The following is an 8,477-nucleotide window of genomic DNA, read 5'->3' on the forward strand; positions in this document are numbered from 1 at the left end:
ATATTTTAAAAAACATATATTTAAATATATTATTCATTTTTCTTATCTGTAAACATCCCAGATTCATCAAGGAGGCAGCCTCAAAATTGGATAAATAAAAAATATTTACTAACCCTTATCCAAGTCATTTATATGTAGCTTGACCAGCACAGGGCATAGAAAGAAATCTTGAGGGATGCCACAATGCCTTCTTCCAAGCTAACACATATACGCTGGATAAAATTGTTGAGTCCAATTGTTTAACCAGCTTTATTACCATCTAATGGTGGCATTATTCAATCCATATTTAGTTATCTTCTTTATTAGAATCTCATGGAAGTCACTGTTAAATGTGTAATTCAAGTCAAGATATGCTATGCATTACAGTGGTCAACTAAATTTTCATCAGGAAAGGAAGTCATTCTAGACTTCTAACTATTATATCATACTATGCCAAACATATTACAAACTGAGCAATAAAGCAAAGTTATGCTATGTGTACAAGATACTAGTTGACTCCATGCACAAACAAGCAGAATCCTGTATCTTGTGGAATTATTTGCAAATTAGGTACAAACCAAAAAACAGAACATACCAATCCCTCCACTCCCATCCGAAATGTGATTGCAAATAATGTATTTGCATAGATTGGCCTGAGGCTTTGATAGAAATAGGCAGTGCTTTTTTTCTAAAAAAAAAAAAAAAAAAAGGTGCCAGAACTTACACACATCATACAACCTGCCTTGCCTACCCTACAAGGTTCCATCCAAAAAAGGTGCCGGAACTCCATTCTGGGCATTCTATGAGAAAAAAAGCCCTGGAAATAGGCAATATCAGTAGGATATGGTTTCTTTTCTGACTAAAACTGTAATGATCATTGTTAAGAGATAATGATGGCATCAAGATGATGGAAAATTTGACAGCACCTAATGAGCCATGGGTGGCACAGTGGTTAGAATGCATTATTGCAGACTAACTCTGCCCACTGCCAGGAGTTTGATCCTGATCGGCTCAAGATTGACTCAGCCTTCCATCTTTCCAAAGTTGGTAAAAATGAGGGTCCAGATTGTTGGGGAAAATATGCTGACATTATATTTAAAAAAAACAGTAATTTTACCAAACACCTGTAACTGTATTTCCTGACTTTGGCACTCTGTAGGTGTATCTTCAGCTTCTGCAATTCCCCAAGACAGCATGGCAATTGTTGAAAATTCTTGGATGTTGAAGTCCACACATCTGGAAGTTGCCAAGATTGGCAATACCAGTCAGCAAAAGTCATTTCAGCTTGTAGCTAGCAAAAATACAGACACTAAAAAGTAAGAGGGAGTTTCCATAGGAAAATCACTGGGAAGCACAAGAGACAAAATCTAGCCCAAACTCATACAGGAAACTCCATGCATATTCTCCTCTTTTAGCTGATCCAACAATGGCGCATAAAGCTGCCCAGAGCTGTTGTTTAATAAATTATGGGGGGGTCACACAGTCAGCCAGCTGTTGGATTTGCATTTTTATCGGTCTATTGAGTTCTTCCCAAGGGTTAGGCAAATGTTTAATGGTGTTAGAGGTATTGACATAGGATGTAAGTTTTTCCAAGTAAAGCTGCCTTTTGCAATTGACTGGTGGTGATTTTGTCAATGCCAATGGTGTTTTTTTTATAAAAGTTTTATTAATTTTTAAAAATTACAATCTTTAGTGCTTAATAAACAACATGTTGTCTAGGTTCAGATATTTAACATTAACTTCTTCAATATTAATCTGTTCAATACTAACAATCCAGTATTTTTTCCCTAATCCTTCTTTCTTCTCCATATTTTTCCCATTTTTTCCTCATTGCACATTTACAATTTTTGGTACTGTTAATGTACACAGTTAAATATAAGCATCTTCATCATATTTTACTAATATTGTACAAATAACAACAATATCAATTCATAAATCAATATCCTGTTTGTCATGCTCTTGTTACGGTTTGGTTTCCCATCAGTATTTAAAATATCTTTGTCAGTTATGATTTTCTCAATATTAATTACATTTATATAGCTAAAAGTTTTATTCATATCAATCCTCCTCTTATCTCCATATTTCCCATGTCAAAAAAGAGAAAAAAATGCTATCTTAGTTCTAAATCATATTTTTTATTATAAAAGTCTAATTATATCTAAGGGTCATCCGTTCTTTTAATCTTATTCAAACAAGTATTTAAACATATAATGCCCCCTCTAAAAGGTGAAATCTTCTGTTTTTAAAATCTGACTTTCTTTCTTTCTTTCTCTCTTTCTTTCTTTCTTTCTTTTTTTCTTTCTTTGCCAACTACCTTTCCAAGCCAGGGCAATTAGATCGCCCAAGAATTTTCTTTCTATATTTGTGAAAATTGCTTGGCATATGGAAGACAATTTAGGTAGGGTATTTTGGAATTCTGCCCATTTATATTCCTTAAACAACTCCTAGTTCCTTTCTCCCTCCATTTCTCTTTTCATTTCCTGTCTCCCAAGTTGTGACATTTCCCTTAACATTTCTTTAGTTGTCAGCAGCTAATGGCCGGCCACAGGAATGTAGCTGGTCTTTCCACAGCTGGTTTGGAGGGCTTTCCTTGGATTGAATGGAAAGACCACCATCTCTCTGTGATCAACAAGGCACCCCTCCATAGCCTCTTTGGAGCGACTTTAGGTCCTTTTTATGACCCCTAGCAGGGCAAAATCTGGTGCAGAAGGCAGAGCCCTGCCTTCCTGTGTCCCATTCCGCTGTGACTGGAAGCCAATGCCAATGGTGTTTAAGTGGTACACCCAAGGCACCCATTACTGTTGGTACTATCTTTTGTTTGTTTGTTTGTTTGTTTGTTTGTTTGTTGGACATAATTACTCTACTTTTGTTTGCAGGTCTTTGTATTTTAAGATTCCCCACCACCACCACCACCACCACTTCTTCTCTTTTATTCTGCTGCATCCACGTATTTTCAGGTCTACTATCCAGTTTTTATTTTTGCTTTGTTTTATTTTTTATTTTCTTGTTGGCAGATCTGAGGTGTTCTGTAGCAAGTGCTTGTCTCTTTGATTTCTAAAGTCTCAAATACACTTTAGCTTCTTCATTTTCTATTACTTTGTCTAGTTTGTGGCCTCACCAGTTCTTGCTTGCAGGCAAGTAGTATTTCTTGCAGATATTGTTGTGGCTTTGTCATGCTAGTGTTTGAAGTCGGTCTATGAGATCTTCTTTCAGCAGGTTACTAGGTGATGTGGTTGTTGTTGTTGATGACAATGATGACGACGATGATCATGATGCTCAGTAACACCATTTTTGTAAAGACTTTTACAGGTTGTATTGCAATGCCTCACTTTCCTTTAAAATATATGCATCTTTATGCTACAGTACAGACCTATTGGATCAAGGCTACAAGCCTTCAGTAATGCTTCTTTGCTTCCATGAAGTTGAACCACCAGTTCTTTCACTTTCTGTGGACCCTCAGTGGAATGGAAGAACAAAGAACAACATGTTGTATCACTGTATCATTGAAGAAATAAAAATACAGCAAAGGAGAGGCAGACTGCATTAGTATCAAAAGAGAGAATATAGGAAAGAAGTCTGAAGGAATCCATGTATGCAGACATCTAGGAAAACAAAGGAAAGAACATGGATACCGAGAACGGAACATTTCCAAAAAGGAAAAGGCTGGTATTGGCAGAAAAACCATTCAGAAGAAAGACAGCACATCTTCCTTGCAGGCATCACATAAACATAAAAAGTGGGTGATGTTTGATTGCATCTGCCATCATACTTTTTGACTGATCATTGAACTTTTTGACTCTCTAGGGATGTCCATGGCTATCCACTTGAATTCATGAGAAAAAGGAGATGAAACAGCAGTCTCTTTAGCATGAGTCATGGCCCAGATGAAGTACTTGCACGTAAAGTAATTAAGTTCCTGAGATTTTGCAGAAGGAATCCTCTTGCCAACAATATTCTCAGAACAAATCTTAGTAAACTACATTTGCTAAACCACACATTTCCTCTTCCTCTCATGAATACATATGTACAAAAAAAAATAGACATTAGGGGTGGGGAAAATCCTAACAAAATTTGTTTCTTTGACTGTGAGGGGAAAAAAAAATCTGCCACTTAACTAGTTAACTCTGCAATCACATCAGTGCAAATTCTTTCTTAATCTAAACATTTAAAGCACTAATGCCAAAATCTGAAGTGTGTTTCTCCTTCAAAACAAACGCTACTGTTTTTTTAATCTAATTCTCAATGTGCTTGAAGACATCTTTCACAGGTATATAGTATAATGGTTAAGGTATTTGATGAGGTCTGGGAAGACCCAAATTTAAGTCTACCCTGAGCCTTGGAGACTCACTGGGTGACTTATTCTCGCACCACAATCCACTTTACAGAGTTGCTTTCATGGGGATAAAATTAGGGGAGATTCCTCCCCCATACACACATACACATACCAATATGGCTTTAACTGTAGGAGATGACCTGGCTGAGCCCAAGGGCGGGGTTAAATGCATCTTTAGTTTGGAGTCTCTATGCCCCCATAAGAGACCTACTGTACGTCCACCCCACCCCATCCCCCTTGAAGTCCATTGACTGTTATCTGGGGTCAATTTGCCTTAACCCATAGTAGATCAGATTCTTGTGCATAGTTTGCATAGAATAAACTCATAATGCTTTTGAACTCTGTCCTGCTTCCTGATTTCCTGAACCTGACATTAACCTAGAGAATAAGCAAAAACATGAATAAATACAATTTGAATTGTATTTATTTGAACACATTCATCCTTAACTCTGTTGAGCAGTCTCTGTTGCTCTTAATAGCAGGAGATCAGTAACTCATTACAACTTGCTAGTTTTAATAAAATGATCAGCTGGCCAGAATCTAGCAGCACATGCAATTCTGAACACACTACTATTTGTCCATATATTGCTACAAGAACTATGCTGATTTCAAGTAGGCATCCAGATGGAATTTGTTGTGCTAGTTTTCTATCTTTAAAGCCCTACATGGCATGGGGCTAAGTGACACATGCAATTTCTTGTCTCCAATGGTTTCTGGCTATCCCACCAGATTTGGCAAAATAGGCATGATCCAGTCTCAGGTCTGTCCCAGTTTGGGCAAATAAGAAAGAAAGACCCTCGACTCCATTGGTAGTGAAAGGTAAATTTTACTAAAGGCCAAGTGGTTACAGTGTTAGAAAGCCAGATCTGAAGATTCCCGCATAAGCCCAGGTCACTAACTTCTCTCCCCTGGTCATCTCTCTAGTGTCTAATAAAGTTCAAACTAGTTGTTTTGGTAACAGTTCTGAGGATTGGCACTCTTTGATGAGTGGTTGCATTCCATTCTCATGCCTGTGTCCTTGGATCATTCAACTTATGTCACTGGTGGGCTCTTAGAGTGATTTCATCCCCCCTCCCTGTAGTTCCCCTCTTCCCACATTTTATGGTAGGTTGCCATCAAGCAAATCAAAGCTGAAGCAATGAGATGGCAGATCTGACATCCAGATCCTTTCTACAATGCAATATTACTCGGTCAGGCCCAGAAGGTACAGTTTTTCTGTCAGAATGCCTGCCCTGTGAAATAACCCCCTTGCAATATTCAAATGAGCTCAGTCCTGCTGGACATCCAGAAGTCCTTGAAGTCTCGGCTCTTGTAACTGGGGCCAGGATATTAGTGGAGCCTGATATGAGTGTTCTAGGATTCTACCCATGATAAATTCACCAAGACTCCAAAAGAATCTAAAGGAAAAACAGTAATAAAGTTTAACTATGGTATTAATGCCATTTCAAATATCCTTCAGAGAGAAAACATTCTTTTAAGGTGCAAAGCTATTAATAAAAATAAAGAGATTGTATTGGACTTCAATTCCTATAACACCTTTCTCATTTGCAATGGTAGGAGTTGATATCTACCAGAAAGACCTAATCTGAGAGAGAGAGAGAGAGAGAGAGAGAGAGAGAGAGAGAGAGAGAGAGAGAGAGAGAGAGAGAGAGAGAGAGAGAGAGAGAGAGAGAGAGAGAGAGAAATTTAGAACATATTTGGGATTGCTGGAAGGTATAAAATAAGAACTGCTAAATGCCTCAGCAGCAGGCAGGTTTGTGCAAGAAAAGGTGGTGTTCATAAACCTGAAGGCAAAAGATAAAAATCACAGAAACTTTCTACAATAATTTGAGGAAAGTTCAGAGATAGAGTGGGTTGAAAAGGCAGGGAAATTCCCTAAATAAAAGATATATTTGAGCCCAGGCTACCTCAAACATCATACAATGTGATGTCTCCACTCACAACAGAAAATTCCCCCACCTACATCCACTTAGGAAATCAGCTTCAGAATTTGGAAGGACAGGGATTCCAGGAGGAAGGGGAGAATTATTTGGCCAACATTATCTGCTCTCTAACCAATAAATGTCAGTGAATAATAAATAGTATACATCTCTCTATCTATCTATCTATCTAGATATAGATACAGATACAGATATAGATATAGATAGAGAGAAAGAGAGAGAGATAAATAGATAGAGATAGATAGATATAGTCTATATCTATATCATATATAGATATAGACAGTGCTTTTTTTGAAAAAAAAAAAGGTGCCGGAACTCACACACATCATACAACCTGCCTTGCCTACCCTACAAAGTTCCACCCCAAAAAGGTGCCATAACTCCATTCTGAGCATTCTATGACAATAAAAGCCCTGGATATAGATATATAGATATATAGATTAGAGATTGAGATAGAGAGAGAGAGAGAGAGAGAGAGAGAGAGAGAGAGAGAGAGAGAGAGAGAGAGAGAGAGAGAGATGGAGATGGAGATATATACAAAAAGATATAGATAGATAGATAGATAGATAGATAGATAGATAGATAGATAGATAGATAGATAGATGATAGATTTAATACAAATAATAATAAATAATAAATCCATATTTCTTGCCTTGCCTATTCATATGAAAGCATATCATTCAAAAAGGTGTTTCAACATGTCCATCTAAAAGCCTTGAATCATCCACAGCTTCTCAACAGATCAAGGTAGCTGGCTGGAGGCACTTCTAAGGTCTTCACAGCAGAGCAGTATCAAGAAGAAGGCCCAGAGGGCTATTTTGCTCATTGAATGCTATGCACAAGCCTAATGTTGGCACTATACCAAAATCTAGCTTGTTAAGACATCAAACTAGAAACTGGGAGACTCTTGGGCTCAAAGCCACATGCGTTGCTTGGGCCAGTTATTCCCTCAACCCTAGGAAGGAGACAATGGAAAACAATTTCTGAAAAACTTTGCCAAGAAAACTTGTCCATGCATTCTGTAATAATTGGACATAATGGAATGGAAGAAAAAAAATGTCTGCCATAGACAGCCACAAGGTAGAAGAGGGACATTACTGTGAAAAAAAAATCAGATTTATTATGGGAAAGAGAACATGAAATGTGTATATGCAGAATATACAACAAATATATAAAATATACACATTTATATACATATCTCTATACAGAGTATTATAATTACCCCTTGGATAGGGTACCAGGAATGGCTTTTCACCTGAAATGTGTCTCAAAGGAGAATTTCAGTGACAATCTTATGGGTGGTGGAGATTGCTCTAGCTGTTATTAATTTACAAGTCAGGTAAGATGTGTGCATATGTGGATGCTATTTTTCATGGATATCTCCTTCTCCAGAAGCCTGACATTGTGAAAAAAAATCCTTACAAGCAAGACAACATGAAAGGAAAGACATTATGAAACACTTCATGAAATTAAGATGTCATGAAAGGACAAGATGTTATAAAAAGGACATCTAAGAAAAGTCATCCTGAAAAATACCTTACAGACTTTTTTGGAACAGGAAATGGGGTAATCCACACCATTATAATAAGAAAAGTGAGAACTAAAGTGTAGCAGAACAATCTCCAAGATTGTTGGAGTAATATCTGATAGACTGGACCTCCTTTTAATATTGGACTGACATCAAATTTTTGAGGTGAAAGATGTTAAGTAACATTTAAGCAGGGAAAGTGGCTGGTGGCAATGTTAGTTTACTTTCCTTTATGTAAGAGAGTATTGGAGATTCAAGATATATTTGCAATATTTGTTTTGTCAGCAGAAAATAATATCCAACTAATAACGGGCTATCCCTCTCCTGAAGCTTCACCCCTATGTTATCTCATTTTTCTGATTGCACACATTTTATACTTCAATTTTTTTCACATCCAGATGCCAGGTTAATTGAAGGGTTAATTGACCACTGTAGCAGACATGAGGAACTTGCAGCTGTCTTATCACTCCATGTTGCGATTGTTTATCTACCCCTAAGACAACATTTGACTGGTCCAGATATGCACCACCAACTCTTGGCGGAAGCATTATTTAATATGTCATTTTTATGTACTGTAGCCAGACATTAGAGCTCAGATCTCAATCTTGTAGTCTAGCCATAATGGCATCATCTTGAACATAGCGGGATTTATTTCTGAGTAAATATATCCTACTAATAAATCAGACATCTCCTTAAG

Source organism: Crotalus tigris, unplaced genomic scaffold (assembly GCF_016545835.1).
Source record: "Crotalus tigris isolate CLP2741 ecotype Arizona unplaced genomic scaffold, ASM1654583v1 scf7180000018809.685583, whole genome shotgun sequence".
NCBI classification, from domain to species: domain Eukaryota; kingdom Metazoa; phylum Chordata; class Lepidosauria; order Squamata; family Viperidae; genus Crotalus; species Crotalus tigris.